The following is a 22,082-nucleotide window of genomic DNA, read 5'->3' on the forward strand; positions in this document are numbered from 1 at the left end:
TGGGTCAGTCCTGTACAAGTTGTCCCCAAAAAGTCAGGAGTCACAGTAGTTACAAATGCTGATAATGAATTGATACCCACTAGAGTAACTACAGGATGGCGTGTATGCATTGATTATAGAAAGTTGAATTCTGTCACACGTAAAGACCATTTTCCTTTACCATTTATTGATCAAATGCTTGATAGATTAGCAGGCCATGAATTTTATTGCTTTCTAGATGGCTACTCAGGATATAATCAGATTCCCATAGCACCAAAAGATCAAGAGAAAACTACTTTCACTTGCCTTTTTGGCACATTTGCATATAGGAGAACGCCATTTGGATTATGTAATGCACCTGCTACATTTCAACGATGCATGCTAAGCATTTTTTCTGATATGGTTGAACGATTTCTTGAAGTCTTTATGGATGACTTTTCTGTCTTTGGTGACTCGTTTGATCAATGTTTACATCATTTAACACTAGTTTTGCAGAGATGTATCGAGAAGAACTTGGTCTTAAATTGGGAGAAATGCCATTTTATGGTAAAACAAGGTATTGTTCTCGGTCACATCATTTCGAGCAAAGGTATTGAGGTTGACAAAGCCAAGGTGGATCTCATTTCTAATCTTCCTCCACCCAAAACAGTCAGAGAAGTAAGATCTTTCCTTGGGCATGCTGGTTTCTATAGACGTTTCATTAAAGATTTTAGCAAAGTTTCTAGACCCTTATGCAATTTACTTGCTAAGGATGTACCTTTTATCTTTAATGATTCATGTCTTATGGCGTTTGAAAAATTAAAACAGTTGTTGACATCATCACCCATCATTCAGGCCCCGAACTGGAAATTACCATTTGAGCTCATGTGTGATGCATCTGATTATACAGTAGGAGCAGTATTAGGACAAAGAGTTGGTCGAATTCCCCACGTTATTTACTATGCTAGTATGACATTAAATGATGCACAGTTGAACTATTCAACCACTGAAAAAGAAATGCTAGCAGTAGTATTTGCATTAGAGAAATTTCGATCTTATCTCATTGGTTGTAAAATAATTGTGTTCACAGATCATGCTGCTCTTAAATATCTTCTCACAAAGAAAGATGCAAAAGCCAGACTAATTCGTTGGGTGTTACTTTTGCAGGAGTTTGACTTGGAATTCAAAGATAAGAAAGGGACAGAAAATGTTGTGGCGGACCACCTCTCTCGTCTCCATTTTGACACAATTACAGAGCCATTAATATTGAATGAGTCATTTCCAGATGAACAATTAATGAATGTGGAAGTATTACCTTGGTATGCTGATATAGTTAATTATCTTGTTACAGGTAAACTTCCAGAGCATTGGACCAAGCAAGACAAGGCTAAATTCTTTGCAGAAATAAAGAATTTCTTTTGGGATGACCCGTATTTGTTCAAGTATTGTGCAGACCAAATTGTTAGACGATGTGTCCCAGAAAGTGAAATTCAAAATATCCTTTCATTCTGCCATGAACAAGCTTGTGGAGGCCATTTCAGTGCTAAGAAAACAGCGACTAAAGTTTTACAATGTGGTTTCTATTGGCCAACTATATTTCGAGACGCTTACACTTTCTATTCTTCATGTGATAGGTGTCAACGAATGGGGAGCATTACACGAAGGAACATGATGCCACTAAATCCAATTTTAGTGGTTGAAATTTTTTACGTATGGGGTATCGACTTCATGGGACCCTTTCCCTCATCTTTTGGCCATCAATACATATTGGTTGCTGTTGACTACGTATCAAAATGGGTAGAAGCAATTCCATGTAGGACCAATGATCACAAGGTGGTGATAGCATTTTTGAAAAGCAACATTGTTTCACGCTTTGGATTCCCTCGAGCAATAATCAGTGATGGTGGTGCCCACTTTTGTAACAAAGCATTCAAAGCTCTTTTGACAAAGTATTCAATCACACACAAAGTGGCGACCCCGTATCATCCGCAAACCAGTGGCCAAGTTGAGATATCCAATCGAGAAATAAAGCACATATTAGAAAAAACGGTGAGGCCAGACAGGAAAGATTGGTCATTAAGACTTGATGATGCCTTATGGGCATATAGAACGGCTTTCAAGACCCCGATTAGGATGTCACCCTACAGGATAGTGTATGGAAAAGCTTGCCACCTACCTGTGGAACTCGAGCATCGTGGGTATTGGGCCATCAAGAAATTCAATTTTGACATGCAGCAAGCCAGCTCAGAAAGAAGATTACAGCTGGCAGAACTTGAAGAAATTCGCAATGATGCATACGAAAATGCCAAGATTTACAAGCAACGAATGAAAGTCTTCCATGATAAGCAAATTATGAGAAAATCGTTCACTCCAGGTCAGAAAGTGCTTTTATTCAATTCTCGCTTGCACCTATTCCCAGGTAAGTTACGCTCTCGTTGGTCTGGCCCATTTATTGTTCATACTGTTTTTCCACATGGGGCAATTGAAATTAAAGACCCAAAGAACGGTGTCACGTTTAAAGTTAATGGTCAAAGATTAAAGCCATATCTAGAGTACCAACCACATGAAGAAGACACCGAAATAAATTTGAGTGACCCACCAAATTTGAATTGATTTTTTTTCTTTTCGTTGATTTGATTTTTCTTTCTTTCTTTTTATTATTATTCTTTTGCTAATTGAAATTGTTTTTGCATAAGTGTGTTTATTTTACCATTAAGTTTTCTCTTATCATTTTTAATCATGAGTCTCATACTTAGACCGTTCCTCCTGAACATTCTTAAACCACTTCAACGTGTCAAAACTCATCTCAAAAGGCAGATTCAATTTTGTAAAACACAACGCATTTGGGCTCTACAACCACCAGAGTTAGTAGCCTATGTTGAGGGTTTAGAACGCCAACTCAGAGACATTGAGAGAAGTGTTTACGACATCCAGTTGGAGCTTGAGGTAAATTCAATAAGAGGACGATTTTAATTTTCTTTGTGTGTTTTAATTTGTTTTTCTATTTGTGTGCTTTAGTTTGTTACCCCGGTGAAGTGGCGGATAACGGTACTCCGTGACAATCAAGTCGGTTACTTCAGTTTCCCATAATAACTGATATTCTGAGGCGAAGGTATGGACAAAAACGAGACTCTAGCGAAGCTTCACAAGCGATTCCCTTCACTTCCTCAGAATGCCCTCCTTACGATCTATAAAGCTCGGTCCAAACGCATGCGATTACTCATGAGGAATAACATACCTGCTGACATCCGTTGGTTAATCGAGGCTAAAGTACGATCGGCAGGTGAGTTACCTCCAAAATTTATTGCATACATGCCTGGTTGTGGTAAAGGAAATTATGCAAGAAAACGACGAGCTCGAAGAATTTCTGTTGCTTGTCATAAGTGTGCCAGAATGAGTTGCAATAAAAACCCATGTTCTTTAGGAATGGTGTCTGATAACAGGGAAGATAAGATTCAATTCATTAGGGATGGCTTGAATAAGGAGTCATTGGATGATATCCATTTGTCTCTTGAAACGCATCCCAGTGGATATGTGCAAGGAGCGATTCTCCAGTTATGGCCATTATTCCAGAAAGAGCATGCACGATATAGTCTCGGGAATCTGACTATAAACGACCCTGTTTGCCAGTTTATAAGAAAACTGGATAGGAAGCCTATCCTCGACCCATAGAGGGCGTTCAAGCCGTTTCTGGACGTAAAACCAGAGGAAGATGTGAGCCACAATCGCAACTACCTGTAAATATCCTTTTACTTTATTATTTCACTATTGTCTTATTGTTTGCATTATTGTCTTTAATAATTTTATTACTGTTTGTTTTTTTTTCTTTTTACTGTTTTCTTTTTGACTTGCGAGCCACGTGCTTTACGCGTTATTTGACACTGACATATTACCTCATACACAACCATGACCCACTATCACCGAGATTCTTAAATGTGATTTCCTTTTTGTCAAGCACTCACAAATTGTTTTCGAGAAGTATCACAATGGCAGCTACTCCCAATAGACAATTCAAGAACATTTGTGTGCTTTCTGGATTTACCTATGGCAAACATAAAGAGTTCGTTGAGGCAGCTATAGATCTTGGTCGAAGCATAGCAGCGAGAAAATTACACTTGGTGTATGAAGGAGGTAACCGAGGGTTATCAAAAATGGTCTCAGAAGCAGCTTTTATCAGAGGAAGTCAAGTGTTAGGCATCATCCCAAGAGTCCTAAAACCATTGGGCAGTTCGTCTGACTCATCAACTGGAGAAGAGTTAGTCGTCTCAAGTATGCAAGAAAGAATAACTGAAATGCTTAATTATGCTGATGCTTTTATTTTCCTTCCAGGAGATCTTGCAACACTAGAGGCACTTATGACGCTAGCATCTTGGGCCCATCTGCACATCCACCAAAAACCCATCGGTTTGTTAAATGTCAATAACTTTTATGATGGCTTTATCGCATTTCTTAACCATGCAATAAAAAACTATTTCATTCCTTCTAATGTGAAAAAACTTTTTATTTGTGCTCACACTGCTAATGAGCTACTTGATATGTTACAAGCTTATAAACCGGAGCCAGACCCCTGGACCTTTGTGTTGGAGCGCCCAAATAATGATGGTAACAGTAGCCGCAGTAAAAAGTACAAATTAGATTTAACTCTCCGCTTGTAAATATTGTTTTCTGTGTTGCACCACCCAGGTGATGTCTTCTAAACTCTACTTCTTTCCTTTCAAACATTGAGGACAATGTTTCGTTCTGGTTGGGGGGAGGGAATAGTCGACAATTGTGGAATTTTGGTTAAGTTTTTACTAATTTTTGTTGTAGAAACTAACTGTTGCTAACTTTTTGTGTCGAAGATGGCTGAATATAGAGTGTAGTGACTCTAGAAACGCATCTTCATCGTAAAAAAAAAATTTTAAAAATTAAAAAGCTAAAAAAATTTTTTTTTTTCTTTTTCTTTATTATGTTTTTATGTTTATTTTTCTTCTTTTTAATTTCTCCTCTATAAATATACATTTTCCAACTTGTGAGTCGAAGATGGCTAAATATGGAGTGTAGTTCCTCTAGAAACGCATCTTCTTTAAAAAAAAAAAATATTTTCGTTTTCTATAATTTTACATGTAACTTTTCTAATTAGTTTTTATGCATCATTTTCACATTTCTGCATGCATATTTTCCTTTCATGTTTAGAATAGGTTGGGGGGTAGAATGTTGTTTAAAAAAAAAAATTTGATTTGTTTTAACATTAGATGACATGATTAATTTCAAATTTTAGTATTTGTATTACCTTTGGTCTTAAGTGATGTTACATTATGTTTGCTACTCTACATGTTGATGTCGGAGACAAATATGCGTTGCTTGAAGGAATGAACATGTCATAATAAGTACCAAGTGAGTTTTTGAGCCTATTATTTTTCTTGGAGAATAACTCTTTTGCCCATTCTCTATACAGCTTAGCAGTTTATTATTTTATACACGATATCTAAATTTATTTTGAGTTAACCCTAAAAAAAAAAAAATAAATAAATATTGTAAAAAAAAAAAGAAAAAAAAAGTGTGTTGCTACATTTGGAGGCCCATCTAACTAGTACATATGGAAGGTTATTTAGAGCCCTAAAAGACGATGGAAAGGCCATCTTTGATCCGTTTGAACCTTTCTAGCCATCCCTTTTATTAAATATCCATAGTTAACCCTTTTGAGCCTTTAAAAAAAAAAAAACATTTTCTTTGTCAACTTATCATCTTGACCCACTCCGATTTGGAGTATTACCCGATATCTTATAAGTTCCATCACTTATTTATGTTTGAGAAATGTAAATAATTATGTTGTTCGGTGAAGTTATACAAAAAAAAAAAAAAACAACAACAACAAAACAAAAGTTGTTGTTTCAAAAGAATAAAAATAAAAATAATAGGTGAAATCCACCTTGCAACTTCCAAAAAAAAAAAAAAAATCTCTGCATTTTTTTCAAACATACACTTTGTTTTCCTTATTTCCCTTCTTTGTTAACCATGTCCCTAGCCTACGTTGCGTCCTAATAAAAGTCCTTCTTGATTTTAGGGAACTATAGTTTGAAGTAGAAGCTAGTTATATGGGCTAAAAAGATGTAGTGATGCATAATTAAAAAAAAAAGATAAATAAAGTGGGTTGACTTACATTTTATTTGACTTGAGATCGTATTATTTCTAAGCTGAGGGCATATTTATTTCATCTTGGTGAGAGCATGTGATATCACTTCTTTATTATTTTCTCTCTCAATTACCATTCATTGGAGTGACTATTTTTATTGGGTTTAATTTATTTGTGAGAGTGTCACTACTTCCAGTGAGATTTTGGGGTTTGACATGTCATTCTTGAAAGTAGCTATAACAAAGTCGACTGGGCTAATTCATGTGAATGGTTGATGTGGGTGTGATGTTGCTTTAGACTGGAGATAATGCTTATACTTTTATTTGATTGCTATCATTAATCTGATTGAATAAACACGAGTGTTTCTAAAAAAATAAAAAAAAAATCATTTTGAATTTGAATTTTGTTTTCGCTTTACTTGCTAGGGACTAGCAATAAGCTGGTTGAGGGGTGTGTTGAGTGTTAGAAAATGCATATTTATAAAGGAGAAAACCGTCATTTTACATTTTAAGTCTTACTAACAACCCTTACTTTTATGTATTTAACCTTCTTGTGATTTAATTACATGTGTTTTATTTTAATTAAGTATTTTATGTATTTTAGGGGCATTATAGTCATTTCACAATAAAGGAGAAATCAGACGGCAAAACGGACATCACTTTTGAACTCAGGACGGTCAAAAACCTTAGGAGGAGCATAAAAGGAAAAATGGCACTATTCACGTGTACGGTACTGTATACGTTACTGTTCACATAGACGGATGATGACGTGGCATTGACCGATGATGTGGCATTGACTGATGAGGTGTCACGATCTTGTTGGACTAAAATTCTTATGTACTGTTGATGGTGACGTGGCAGCATATCAGTGGACGAAAAATCTCGCGTACGGTGCATGCATCACACAGGATTATTTTCAACCAAACCGCGTTACTGTTCATCCGAGTCAAACCGCGTTACTGTTCAAAGTCGGGTCAAACCGTGTTACTGTTCATCCGCGTGGTCAAACCGTGGACTGTTGACTGATGACGTGGCTCAATCCTGAGTGTCCAAACTGTTTTTAATCCGATGGCCATGATTTACTCCATGTATCTATAAAAAGGGGGCCTCTCCCCCCTAATTGGATATCTCTGAATCCATTTTTGGGATCCATTTTCTGTAATTCCTTCTCCATCTTATATTTTCTTCGTATTTTAATAAATTTCTATTTTGCCCCTAGTTCAATTATGAGTGGCTAATTTTCTTTCAAGCTTGGGTTGAAGGTGAAGTCTCAACATGTGTCATGGGCTTTATTTGGTAAATTTATTTTCTCTTCCCCTCTAGTTTTTGTGGATGTTTTGACTTCTCGTCGACAAATAATACTAATCTTGTCTAGTACCGCCTTGGTTTCACTGGCCCTCTAGTACAAGGTTATTATTATTTGGCACGATAAGCCCTTAGCACCATATTGATTAGAGCGTGGTTCATGAGGTGTGGATTCCCCCCTCATGATTTAATTGGCATTAATACGGATTATTTAGCCCATGATGCATGTTGATACGGATCCAGATACCCAAGTACGTCATTTTAATAGAATTCTCTTCAATTTATTCTCGCCATTTCTATTCCAATTTTAGAATTTATTCTTGCCATTTTAATTTAAGTCTTAGCATATTCCAAATCATTTCCACCACAAATCCAATCACCCATTTACAAAATTAATTCTACACAATTAAAATCCACCTCCTCGTGGGATCGACACTCGTCACCATTGATCTATACTATAATAGATTCGTGCGCTTGCGAGTACATTAAAATTTGCACAACAATCACCATGTGGATTCACAGAAGACATAAATACAAGTTATCTTATGATTAAATAAATTTAGTTCGCAGTTGATAAATAAAGTTGGGCACTTTATTTAGGTATAGACTGTAATAAATTCATTGAATGATTTGTCTTAATCATTTATGAATTTATTGATGTAGTACGACTACATTGAACAGGATCACATATGAGATTTAATTAACTTTGTAATAACTGTCAGACTTATTAAATCTCATAGGCATTGATTTTACTGTAATCTTAATCTTGAGTTAATTATGATTTCATGATTGTAATTGTTATTTCATTTGAGTTACCAATGGGCACGACACATCCTTGTGGTCAAGATTATCCGGTATCTTGGTGGGAGCAATTATGAGTATTGGAGTTATGGATTAACAATATAGAATTTGTGCAACACATCTCTTGATAGGTTTTCGGTACTTGATCATAGAATTCTCTGGCCAGAGTGTGTCAACATATTTAGTATGTTGAAAATGATCATTGGAGAAAACCAGTAAGGATCAAGGAATAAGATGTTATTAAATTGATTGGACAGTTGGGATATCAATTTAATTAACGATGTGGTACAAAGGATTGTGCAGTAAAGAAATCAATGTGGCTTGGGACGAATTATTATTCGAGCATACAATTATGGAAGTCAGTTCCAATCTTTTAGTGGAGTAGATTTGGAATTAAATAATTGGGCTAGTTTAATTACAGGCCTAATTATTGTAGCCACTATTGTATGTTCCCAAATGATCCCCGGGTTAGCTCATTTAATTGACTGCACCACTACTGGACTAATAAGTAAGATAGCTAGCTATTTGGGTCAAAAGCCTAAATATATCATTTAGTGGGAGGCTCCATTTAATTAACTTTTGTGTAAGGGGCCTTATGTTATTTTACAAGGTGGGTCCCCTATTGAAAAAGAAAATAACGTGGGTTTTGTTTTTTGATTATTTGGAGCCTAGGGTTTTCATTAAAGGGTGATATAAAAGGCTTATTTTCTCTAAAGGAAAGTGAGAAGCCACTTTATACAGATCAGAGATTAAGATTTTTCTCTCTATTGTTGAGAGAAAAATTTTCTCGTGCTAGTTGCTTTGGTAGTGATAAAGGCGCCCACACGTCAAGTGCAGATCGAACCTGAGTCATAACCTGGAAGATCATTGGTGACAGTTCGTGATCTAACAAACGTGGTGGTGACGGATCGTGATCTAACAGGAGTGGTGGTGGCGGATCGTGATCTAGGAGCCTAAATCACTTCAGCGGAAAAAGCCAACTCGGATTTTCAAGGTACGATTTCTAGAATACAAATTCTTATATATTATATGAGAGCGATCTTCAAAAGGTTTTATAAAAATTTAAAAACCTGATTTTTCCCCAACAATTAGATCACAATCCGCCATCATGAATCGTACCTTTATCACTGTTGAAAGTAACTAGCAAGAGAAAACTAGTTTTTCTCTCAAAGTTAGAGAGAAAAAATTTCTACTCCTCTATTTTGCATATTGTGGCTCTTGTATTTCTTTTGGAAAATAAGCCTTTTTATATATCTTTTTGGTGGAAATTTAGGCCTTTAAAAATTAGATAAAGCCTAAAGTAACGCATCACTTGTGCTTGCTATAAGGACCCACCTTGTAAAATAATACAAGGACCCTTATACATAGACATATTAAATAAAGCCTCCAGCCATTAGGCTTTTAACCCAAATAATATGTTATCTTTCTTACCAATTAAATGAGCTAACCCATGGATCATATGGACATACAATAATAGCTACAATAATTAAGCATATAACTAAATTAGCCTAATTATTTAATTCCAAATTCTACTTTACTAAAAGATTGGATTGACCTCTATAATTCTATGCTGTCTAAGATAGTATTCTTGAATAATAGTTCGACCCATGCTATATTGATTTCTTTATTGAACAATCATTTATAACGCATCGCTAATTAAACTGATATCTCAACTGTCCAATTAATTTAATTATATCTTATTCATTGACACTTATTTATTTACTTTAACGATCATTTCCAACATACTAATTATGTTGACACACTCTGACTAGAGAATTTAACGATTAAGTATTGAAAACCCGTCAAGAGATATGTTATACAAATTCTATATTGTTAATCTATAATCTCACTACTCATAATTGCTTTGCCCAAGATACTAGGTAATCTTGATTGTAAATCTATGTCACGTCCATTGGTAACTCGAATGAAATGGCAATCACAAACATGAAACTATAATTAACTCAAGATTAAGATTGCAATAAAATCAATACGTATGAGATTTAATAATTTTGAGAGTCATTTCAAGGTTAACTAAATTTCATATGTGATCTACGTCAATGTAGTCAAACTACATCAGTAAATTCATACATGATTAAGATAAATCATTTAATGAATTTACTACAATCTAAATAAAAATAGAGTACCCTACTCTATTTATCAACTGTGAACTCAATTTATTTAATCTAAGATAACTTATATTTATGTTTTCTATGAATCTATACAATAATCACATAAGTATATATAATATGATTAAATAGATCTTATTCAAAATATTTATATAATTAAAATATCTGAAAAACATCTCAAATAATTAGAATATGTATTTTTATAAATAAATTAATATACTTTAAAGAGTACATAATGCCAACAGGTTCTCTATGTAAAATGGTCTAGAAGTCCATGTCATAATTATTAGAACGGAACTTTATTATTGCGTAATAGTTCAATGTTGTTATTATCCATATATATCAACCTATATTTATTCAAGTAAAAGTTTAGATTTGCCCCACGGACTTGAATGAGTGAGTTTTAAGCTGCTTTACTTATTGATCACCGAGTTCGAATCTTGAGGGTTGTAGGGAGTTAAAATATTAATTTGAAACTTTCTAATTCCTCTATTTGGGAAGAAAAAAAAGAAAAAGTAAAATCTTTGATTTAGAGATAATAATCTTGATCTCACCAAGAATTAGAGAAAATTTCCTCTTTTTCACCCTGATAATCATCTTTTGATACCGGCTTACCTAGTATTTAACTGCATTTTTTACGCATGTTTACATTATTAGTCATGTGTGATACATGCAGACTCCAGTTCTATTTTTTAATAACTAGTAATCTCATGTTTGAAGTTTTTGCTTATATATGATAAAACTAAAATATTCATCCTAGACAAGAATCCTGGATATTTATACTCAACAACAGAAAGTCGTTGATTGATTCTCTAGGTTTGCAATAGCGTATAGCTAGCTCTCCACATAACTCTTTGCTTCCTAGAAATTTATATGTTAATTTCCAGGATTCATCCTCGAAATTTCTTGATGTGACATAGAAATCAAAGACAATCCTGCGTGTATTGTGATTATTACTTTGTAATCAAGTGACATATGATCATTCTAATAAACTCCGTAAAAGTGATTTCACATGGCCCTGGAAATTTAGTTGACAAGATTAAAGAAACTTTATGAGCTAGCTACTGTTATGATATGATATGGTATAATCACATCGTGTTTACAATTTTTTTTTTGTTTTTTTTTTTGTATGGTTATTTTTACCATATTTTAAAAATTGTTTAGCTGTATTTATCTAATGAGTTTATCAAAGATTTTAGAAAATACATTAAAAACATGTTAATCTGGTAAATTTCATAAAAAATGAAATAAAATATATCAGATGCCTGGTATAATTATGACAAAATTGAGTAAACTGATCTTATTAGTGCCTGAAATTTTGAAAATGTGGGTCTATTTAAATCTACTAAAATACTCATAGAGCTACCACTAATTTAGAAATTTTCTCTATACTAGCTTAAATATAAAAAATTATATTACAATAAAAACTCTACTGATATTTATAATAAGAAATCGATTGGGACCTCCTTAGTCATTCTATTATGGCACAACACGAAATTCTACTCTCATTTGACATCGAAGGTGTTGGAGAAAAATCAGTTTTTTAAATATTTATAAAAACTTTTAGGATCGCTCTCATACAATATATAACAATTTGTAATATAGAAATCGTACCTTAAAAATCCGATTTAGCCTTTTCCGCTGAGGTGATTTAGGCTCCTAGATCACAATCCGTCACCACCACTCCTATTAGATCACGATTCGCCACCAAATAATCTTCCAGGCTATGACTTAAGTTTGATCTGCACTTGACGTGTGGGCGCCTTTATCACCACTAAAACAACTAGCACGAGAAAATCTTTCTCTCAACAATAGAGAGAAAAATCTTTTTCGCTGATCTGTATAAAGTGGTTGCTCTGTTTCTTTTGGGAGAAAATATGCCCCTTTATATTTCTATCTAGTGGAAACCCTAAGCTCCATTTTTTTATATTATTTAATTCTATTAAATAAGGTTTGATTTAAATTAAAAATAATAACCAAAAGTAAAGTTACTTCTTTCTTGTCATAGGGGCCTGCCTTGTAAAATAACACAAGGCCCCTTAGACACAAGTATATTACATGGAGCCTCCCACTAAATAATATATTTAGGCTTTTAACCAAAATAGCTAGTTATCTTGCTTATTAATTCAGTAGTGGCGCAGTCAATTAAATGAGCTAATCCAGGGATCATTTGGGAACATACAATAGTGGCTGAAATAATTAGGCCTGTAATTAAACTAGCCCAATTATTTAATTCCAAATCTACTCCACTAAAAGATTGGAATTGACCTCCATAATTGTATGCTCGAATAATAATTTGTCCCAAGCCACATTGATTTCTTTACTGCATAATCCTTTGTATCACATCGTTAATTAAATCGATATCTCAAATGTCCAATCGATTTAATTACATCTTATTCCTTGATACTTACTACTTTTCTCTAATGATCATTTCAACATACTAAATATGTTGACACACTCTGGCCAAAGAATTCTATGATCAAATGCCAAAAACCCATCAAGAGATGTGTTGTACAAACTCTATATTGTTAATCCATAACTCCAATACTCATAATTGCTCCCACTAAGATATCGGGTAATCTTGACCACAAGTGTGTGTCGTGCCCATTGGTAACTCAAATGGAATAACAATTACAATAATGAAATTATAACTAACTCAAGATTAAGATTACAGTAAAATCAATGCCTATGAGATTTAATAAGTCTGGCAGTCATTTCAAGGTTAATTAAATCTCATATGTGATCCAGGTCAATGTAGTCAAACTACATCAGTAAATTCATACATGATTAAAACGAATCATTCAATGAATTTACTACAGTCTAAACATAAATAGAGCGCCCGACTCTATTTATCAACTGTGAACTAAATTTATTTATTCATAAAATAACTTGTATTTATGTCTTCTGTGAATACATATGATGATCACATAAATACATATAATATGATTAAATGGACATTTTTCAATATATATGTAAGCGATTGAAAATATCTCAAATATTTTATTAATCAAAAAATAAATTAATACGCTTTAAAAGAGCATATAATCCCAACAGAAGGAATATCTATTTTACCCAAAACAATGAAAAGATAAATTGATCCCCACTCAATTTTGTTAGAAGAGAAATCAAGTCCCAACAATGACATGGACTGGAAATCTCTGAATACATAGATTGTCAATAGCTATGAGCCCATTGGCTAACACCCATATAAATTAAAATAAAAAATAATTGTGATTTTTTTCTCTTTATTTCGCTTCCTTCCCCTAGTTTTTGTACGACTATTCTTTCTCAGTTAGACAAAGCTTGGGCTTTGTTACAACAAAAAGGATCCCTTCAACGTACATATATAGCAATAAGCTAAGATTAAAGGTTGGGAAGTGAAATGGTGTTACTCAGTACTCACATATTACACGTCAATAAAATTACATTTATTTTCAATTGAATATTTGTTATTCTTTATACTTGCTACTCATAGCAAGAACATTAACAGTTTATTTATACGAAGAGAATAAAATTGAAAAAACAAAAAAACGCTAATGCCCGAAATATATATGGAGAAATTGTTTTAACAATCATCATCTACCTAACACTTACGGTTAGAATTCTAGTTTCTATGGCTAGAATCTCATAATGACGATTGATATTGAATAAAATTAAGATTCTGAGGTAGAAAAATTATGAATCCCAAGAGTGGGTGAGTAAAGTTGTTTGCTTTTCATTTATGTTTTATAATATATCTTGTTCTTTGTGGTATATTTCTTAATGGATTTTATGATAATAAAAAAAGTTATTAATAAATGAGTGTATCTATTTTAGTGGTTTCAACTTTCAAATAACCCCATCCATCTTAATATTTGAGATCATCCTATCGAAACTGTATGAAATATAATTAAATAGTAATGATCACATCTCTTTGACGTGACGATTTAAGTTTGTAGATTAGGACTTAAATTTGTAATAATGAACATTCATTGCAGTAAATGTAAGAGAACTTCACTTCACACCGAAATATAAATATGGCATGGATAAACAAACAAGCATCATTTCTATCAATTTCTGTTTCAAGTGTCCATAATGTTTGGCTGACAACACTGTAAGTGCAATACAAATGGGAAAAATACAACAAAGAGAATTTTGGTTAAATAAACTATTATTTTTTTAATTAAAATCCACTAAGATGGTGGCGGGTTAGGCCGGACCTTTACCTGTAGAATAAATCAAGCAATGAATATAAGGTGGGGGACGTAAACCAAAACCTTCCAAGAGAAGCAAATGTTTTAGCGATCAATATAGAAATATTTCAAGTCAAGGTGATTAATGTTGAATATTGGAATCTCGAGAGTGTTCAAATGGTTAAATAAACCATTTACTCAAACTAAATTTAATTAAATTTCAAATTAATAATCAATATTGTCTTGTATTGATTTTTCTTTTTTCAAATTCCATCTGTAAAATAGTATCACACCAAAGAATATTTCATCAATAATCAATTACTTATTCTTGCAAATTATATATCAACACACTTTGGTGGTTGTCGAAGCCAGCAAAAATAAATACCTACTCTAAATAAATTGTGTCTAGTGATTGAGCCGGGTCGTGTCCACAGAGATCGGTAATTATTTAAATCCTTTTAAAATGTAAAACGTTAAATGGGGGAATTGTTGACAATAATAAAAATCAAATTAAAATAACAAGAATGCAAATTAAAGTTATAATTTAAATTGGAGAAAGCTCTGGTTGAAGGAATTAACTCAGTTTGATTCGACTACTGATCATTGATTCAAATATAAATTATTATTGCTTAGGAATAGACCGGTTATAGCTACTGAGACCCTCTAATAGCCAATCTCTCCTTAACTAGTCGATAACCAAGGTACGACCGTTGGTTATTTCCCTAATCAATAGACAACCCTAGATACGATCATAGGATTTAATCAATTGACAGCCTGAAAAACCAGAGAGACCCAAATCCTAATCAACAAACACATACGATGGTTCATTTAAATTAGATTGTTTATTCTCACAACACAACTCACTGCTATGTTATTTGTCACAAACATTAAAATCTTCATACGATGAATCCTTTAATTGACAATAGATTAAGTTAATAATTAAATAGTGGCCAATTATCTAATTAACAAACATAATCATGATAATAATTCAGAGAATAAACAAATACCCAAAAAGTAATAAAACAATTAAAGCATAAGAAAGATCTCACAATCGTGATGAATCAAAACTTCATTAACCTTCAACCAGAATAATAGGTTTAGTTCTTCATAGAGAGAAAAGAAAAGTTTAGATAGGGTTTCTTTCTTTTCTAAAAAATCTCCTTTTTTTCACAATAGATTCCTCCCTTAAATGCTCTCTCTCTCTCTTCTCCTTTAGACTTCTATTTAAAATAAAATACTAATACCTGAAATATTAAATTCGTAATTACAAAAAGAACCAAAAATACAAAACATGTTAAACTAAAAATTGTAGGTTCGTAGTTGACAGCACGCGCCCATGCCTTATCAACAAAGTTCTTCTTACGCTCATAATTTCTCCAAGAGAACAATCATCCTTAAACATCATCTTGTAGCTCAATTTTATCAGCAATCAATAGAATTAAACCTACAAAAGTAAAACACAAGTAAATCACTATTATTAAGTGCAAAACATCGATATTAAGGGAAGTAAACAATGCAAAACTAGTGCATAAATTGCACTCTAACAAATTCCCCCACACCAAGATTATGCTTGTCCTCAAGCATATAACTCAAGACTAATCCCAAATCTCCACTCAATTCTCATCTCAACTCATCCAAAAATAATTTTAAGCAAGCATACCTCAAGAATTTAAGTCGATCAACATTCGAGAGACAATGATTTTAAAGCATAGAATCTCATAAGCTAGAATAAAAGCATTCAACCACCAAGAAGATCCATTCAAAATTCAAGTGCAACAAGATTTAATAGCCCTCTCATTGACTTCACTCCATGCACTCAAAGTGTTTAGGGTGTCATTTATGCACTCAAATCAAATCAAAGAATGCTATTACCATAAGCTTGCTTATATATCACATCTCAATCCACAAAACATGAATTAAATGCAAAAATCTAAGGGTCTTAAAAAGGTTGTAATGGGGTTAAATGGGTTAAATGAAAAAGAAAGGTTTATGAAAGAAAAAGAGATCAAAATGAGAAGAATGAACTCATTGAATGAACCTTATGATATCGAAACACTTATTTCTACTCAAGTCACCAAGAATGTAAACATTTTTTTTCTTTTTTTTTTGAATCAAACAAAAGAAACGAACCTTGCACAATTTAATTCAAGCATAATGCTTGTTGATCTAATTGAGAAACTTTAATACAAGGTAGAAAAAGCAACAAAATATATACAAAATATATCCACACAATGAGTCCAAAAATCTCCTTAAATTGAGGCTCAAAAAGAAGAAAAATGGTTAAATAGACGGAGAGAATTAGATGGGTAATGGTTAAGGCACAAACAAAGATAGCAAATAAAGGTCTTCGGGTAGAGGGAAAAAAAAAAGAAAATGCGAGAATAGAAAAATGAAAAATGGTTTGCACTTATCATTTTAATGCATAAAATCCCGTAATGCGGCTTCAACATGCATAACAAAGTAAGTTCTAGAATAAACAAACTAAGATTGATATTCACATAACAAAAATATTAGAGCAAAGTGGTTGCTCATAGGCTCAAATCCTCACAAAGTTGGTAAATTTGCCATCAAATCATGTACACTCTTCAAATGAATCAACCATCAATAGTGGTTTGGAATGAGAAGAAGGTAGGAGTGATGTATAAAAGGAAAGGTAAAAATGATAAGAAGTGAGAAAGATGTATGTAGTAATATGAAAAGTGAAAGATAAAATGTGAGTGATTAAAGAGTATGATAGAATAAAAATAGATGTAAATAATTTGAGATAGATGGGAAAAGAGTAGTGGGAAAGAAAAGAAAAGAAAAATAATAATATATGAAGCATACTAACTCCAAAATCATTTAAGGATGAGTAGAGTGAAAATAGATGAGTAGAATGAAAATAGATTAGTAGAGTGAAAATAATACTTCTAGACATCAATAATGCAAAAATCCCTCCCCCACACTAAGAACTTACATTGTCCCCAATGTAAGATAATTAGAGCTCACATAAAAATTAAAGCGTAAGGATAAAAGATTAAAGGCAAAAACTTCCCAGAATTGTGAGCTTTGATCCTCATAACGTCTATGGGCTTGGCGGAAATGGTGGGATAAATCCCACACTCTCGAAGTATGCGGCCAAATTTTGCTCCATCTTGTTCAACTTGTGCTCCATTTTCTCTAACTGAATGCTCAAAGGTGGTGCGGATGTAGAAGGAATAGTCGGCGGGGCAGCAATGTCGTCATCAAACTCATCATCAGAGGTAGCATCACTCCTAGCATAGAGCTTCTTTGGAGGTTGAGTGGGTCCTGGTTCAGTAAACTGAAATCTCCCCTCCTTGAATTCGACCACACCTGTTCTTTCAAACACAGACATGTCCAAAAATTCCTTTTTGCGAGCAAGATATAAATCATTATTGTCAGGATCAAGCACACATAGGTTTATAGCTAACAGAGTAATGTATGGATCAAGAAATAAAGTCCTATACCGTTTAAGCACACTTTGAAATGGATTTGCTAACCAAAAACCTAAATTAGGCCTCATATCATTTAACATGCACCAGATAAAATAAAATTCAGTTTTAGAGAAAACTCCTGAGTGATATTTCTTTCTTAAAAAATTATATGCTAAGAATCAATGCACGCATTTCAAAATAGGATCACGTAAGAAAGAACTCTTGGATTTACTCGGGTTATAGGCATTGTGATCAACAGGTAAATTACGCCAAAGTCCATAAGGCTCAAAATTTTCACTAAAGTCACAAGTTGTTCCTAAATATGCATCACTAGAAGACTAATCACCATCAATGAATCCTAAAGCTAGGTTAAAATCCGTGATAGAGTGAAAAATTTCGTCCCATTAACCTAAACTTTATAACGTCCGGGGTATGCAAAGTAAAATCATTCGGTATATTAAATTGAAAAGTAGCATAGAACTCCCTAATCAACTCAACATAACCCAAACAATCTACATCAACAAACTTACACAAGCCAATCTTATATATCAAATAATCAAAATTATCCTTAACATTTAATTTTTCAAGAGTCGGGTAATGAATATACTTAGCTGGAAGTATTTTTCGCTTGGAAATATCTTTGTACCTCTCTTTCTCTTGTTGAGTCATGAATGCGAGGCACCCTCCGAGATTGGATTCCGCAAGTGGCAAAATACTCATGCCTTTTCCATGTTTCGATCTTTGTCTCACGGCTTGGCGTGAATCTGAAACTGTGTTCCATGGAACCGTAGTGGGAGCGGCAAGCTTGGATTGCTTTGTGATGGGTGTCTTTTTAGATGACTTGGAAGTTGATGCTTTCCTCTTTGGCATTGTTACAATAATTTCACTCACGAATTTCGATTCACGCGGTTGGATACTGTTGTGGGAATCCTGATGGCCTAACTCCATAGCTAAAGTTGGGATGATCCTTTCATCCCGGATTGTATGTTTGTGCATAAGGATCATACCTCCTCTGAGGCATGCCTGGAAATCCTCCAACTGCATTGGCTTGTTCAACGGGTTCTTCTTGAAGTGTAGGACACATATCAGTAGAATGACCCATATTGTAACAAATGCCACAAGCCTTCACCTGTTGCACATTACCTACAACAAACTTTTTCACAAGAGAAGTAAGTTTATCTAAACGTTGTTCAACGGAAGAAATATTTACCTCATTTACCTTCCTTGAAGTAGGATCTTGCATGTTGCTAAATTGTTGTGCATTGGCAGCCATATTTGAGATCAACTCCCTTGCTTGAGTAAGGGTCTTGTTCACCAACACACCTCCACTAGCAGCATCTATCATACTCCTATCCATTAATGACAGTCCTTTGTAAAAATATTGAATAAGAAGTTGATCAGAAATCTGATGCTGAGGACAGCTGGCACACAATTCTTTAAATCGCTCCCAATACTCCTACAAAGTCTCCCCAGAAAGTTGTCTGATCCCACAAATGTCGTTTCTGATGTTGGCAGCTCTTGAAGCAAGAAAGTACTTCTCAAGGAACTACTTCTTCAAACCATTCCACGTTGTAATCGATCCAAGAGGCAAGTATTACAACCAGTCTTTAGCTAGCCCATCTTCAGAGAACGGAAAAGCACGCAGCTTAATCTGCTCTTCAGTCACGTCTTGTGATCTCATACTTGAACATACAACATGAAACTCCTTGAGATGTTTATGAGGATCTTCACCTGCAAAACCATGAAACTTGGGTAATAAATGAATAAGACCAGACTTTAATTCAAAATTTACCTCCAAGTCTACATATTGAATGCAGAGTGGTTGCTGATTCAAGTCTGGTTCAACTAACTCTCTAAGAGTTCTTTCTACAGGTGCAGCTCTATCCATCACTTGTTCTTCTGAATCACTAGATGATTCAACTAAATCAGGCACCGTATCTGTTTCAGAAAGCAAAGGCGACGAGGATCGTTGCTTAGCTCGCTTCGTCCGCTGTCTCAATTGGCGAGCTGTCTTCTCAATTTCAGGATCAAACGAAAGTGTACCTGTACGAGAAGAATGAACCATACACCAAGTAAAACGTAAAAAGGATTAAATAAACGACACCAATCCCCGACAACAGCGCCAAAATTTGGTGGTTGTCGAAGCTAGCAAAAATAAATACCTACTCTAAATAAATTATGTATAGTGATTGAGCAGGGTCGTGTCCACAGAGATCGGTAATTATTTAAATCCTTTTAAAATGTAAAACGTTAAATGGGGGAATTGTTGACAATAATAAAAATCAAATTAAAATAACAAGAATGCAAATTAAAGTTATAATTCAAATTGGAGAAAGCTCTAGTTGAAGGAATTAACTCAGCTTGATTCGACTACTGATCATTGATTCAAATATAAATTATTATTACTTATGAATAGACCGGTTATAGCTACTGAGACCCTCTAATAGCCAATCTCTCCTTAACTAGTCGATAACCAAGGTACGACCGTTGGTTATTTCCCTAATCAATAGACAACCCTAGATACAATCATATGATTTAATCAATTGACAACCTGAAAAACCAGAGAGACCCAAATCCTAATCAACAAACACATACGATGGTTCATTTAAATTAGATTGTTTATTCTCACAACACAACTCGCTGCTATGTTATTTGTCACAAACATTAAAATCTTCATACGATGAATCATTTAATTGACAATAGATTAAGTTGATAATTAAATAGTGGCCAATTATCTAATTAACAAACATAATCATGATAATAATTCAGAGAATAAACAAATACCCAAAAAGTAATAAAACAATTAAAGCATAAGAAAGATCTCACAGTAGTGATGAATCAAAACTTCATTAACCTTCAACCAGAATAATAGGTTTAGTTCTTCATAGAGAGAAGAGAAAAGTTTAGATCTAGGGTTTCTTTCTTTTCTAAAAAATCTCATTTTTTTCATAATAGATTCCTCCCTTAAATACTCTCTTTCTCTTCTCCTTTAGACTTCTATTTAAAATAAAATACTAATATCTGAAATATTAAATTCGTAATTACAAAAATAACCAAAAATACAAAACATGTTAAACTAAAAACTGCAGGTCCGTAGTTGACAGCATGCGCCCACACCTTATCAACAAAGTTCTTCTGACGCTCATAATTTCTCCAAGAGAACAATCATCCTTAAATATCATTTTGTAGCTCAATTTTATCAGCAATCAATAGAATTGCTCCTACAAAAGTAAAACAAAAGTAAATCACTATTATTAAGTGTAAAATATCGATATTAAGGGAAATAAACAATGGAAAACTAGTGCATAAATTGCACTCTAACACACTTGTATTATCATTCTTATCTAACAATGAATATAAATAAGGGGGCGGTTTGTATTTTTTTTTTAGTGTTTGAGTTACCGTAACTCTATATTATATGTAAGACATGAAAAGCCATTAATAAAGATTGGAGAGCATGCATTTTGATGCTTTTGTTACTCGTCAAAACCGGTGCGGATTCCTCCATATAATTAAATTCAATTACAGGCTCCAAATGACTGTCACAATTACCATAATTCTTTTAAATGTATTAAGCTTTTTTTGGCTCAATTCACTGTTAAAAAATCTAATGAAAAACAAAATTTAATGGAGTCCGCAGGATTGGAAGGGGTGGTAAACGAATTCGATTCGATATTGTATTTTACACATAGAATAGATCTTACAAAGTGCATATTTCAAAACTATGTTCTCTAAGTTTTCAATATAATTATATGGAATTTATGATCGTCGTGATATAAAGGTTCAATTTTAAAGAAAAAGTGAAATATTTCGAAAATTCATAACTTTTTCGTTTCAGCATTTACTGCTCTAAAATATTTTAGGAAAATGTAATAGGATTGCTACTACATTAATAAATTGATGACCTCTTTACAAATAAGATCATAATATAACATTAAATAAAACCTTCTTTTTACTATTATAAAATAAGAAGAAAAATTTATATAAAGATTTTCATGCTTTTTTTCCCTAAAAGGAATAGTAATATTTGACCTCTCAGTTTATATCTTGAGCCCCACTTCACACAATTATCATTTATTTATAAAATGACCATTACTTAGCATTTTTTTTTTTTATCATTTTTTTATGAGCTCTTGTTAAATTTGAAATTGGATAAGTGATTTTCTTTTAGC

The 22,082-nt window shown here is 33.4% G+C and overlaps 1 non-coding gene across 1 annotated transcript; it reads left to right on the forward strand.

Annotated features, from left to right (window-relative positions):
• The first annotated feature begins 19,313 nt into the window (after positions 1 to 19,313).
• LOC112100498 lies at positions 19,314 to 19,420 on the forward strand. Its single transcript, XR_002906866.1, has one exon. It is a non-coding gene; the product is annotated as a small nucleolar RNA R71 (small nucleolar RNA).
• The last annotated feature ends 2,662 nt before the right edge of the window (positions 19,421 to 22,082 follow it).

Source organism: Citrus clementina, unplaced genomic scaffold (assembly GCF_000493195.1).
Source record: "Citrus clementina cultivar Clemenules unplaced genomic scaffold, Citrus_clementina_v1.0 scaffold_3, whole genome shotgun sequence".
Taxonomy (NCBI): Eukaryota; Viridiplantae; Streptophyta; class Magnoliopsida; order Sapindales; family Rutaceae; genus Citrus; species Citrus x clementina.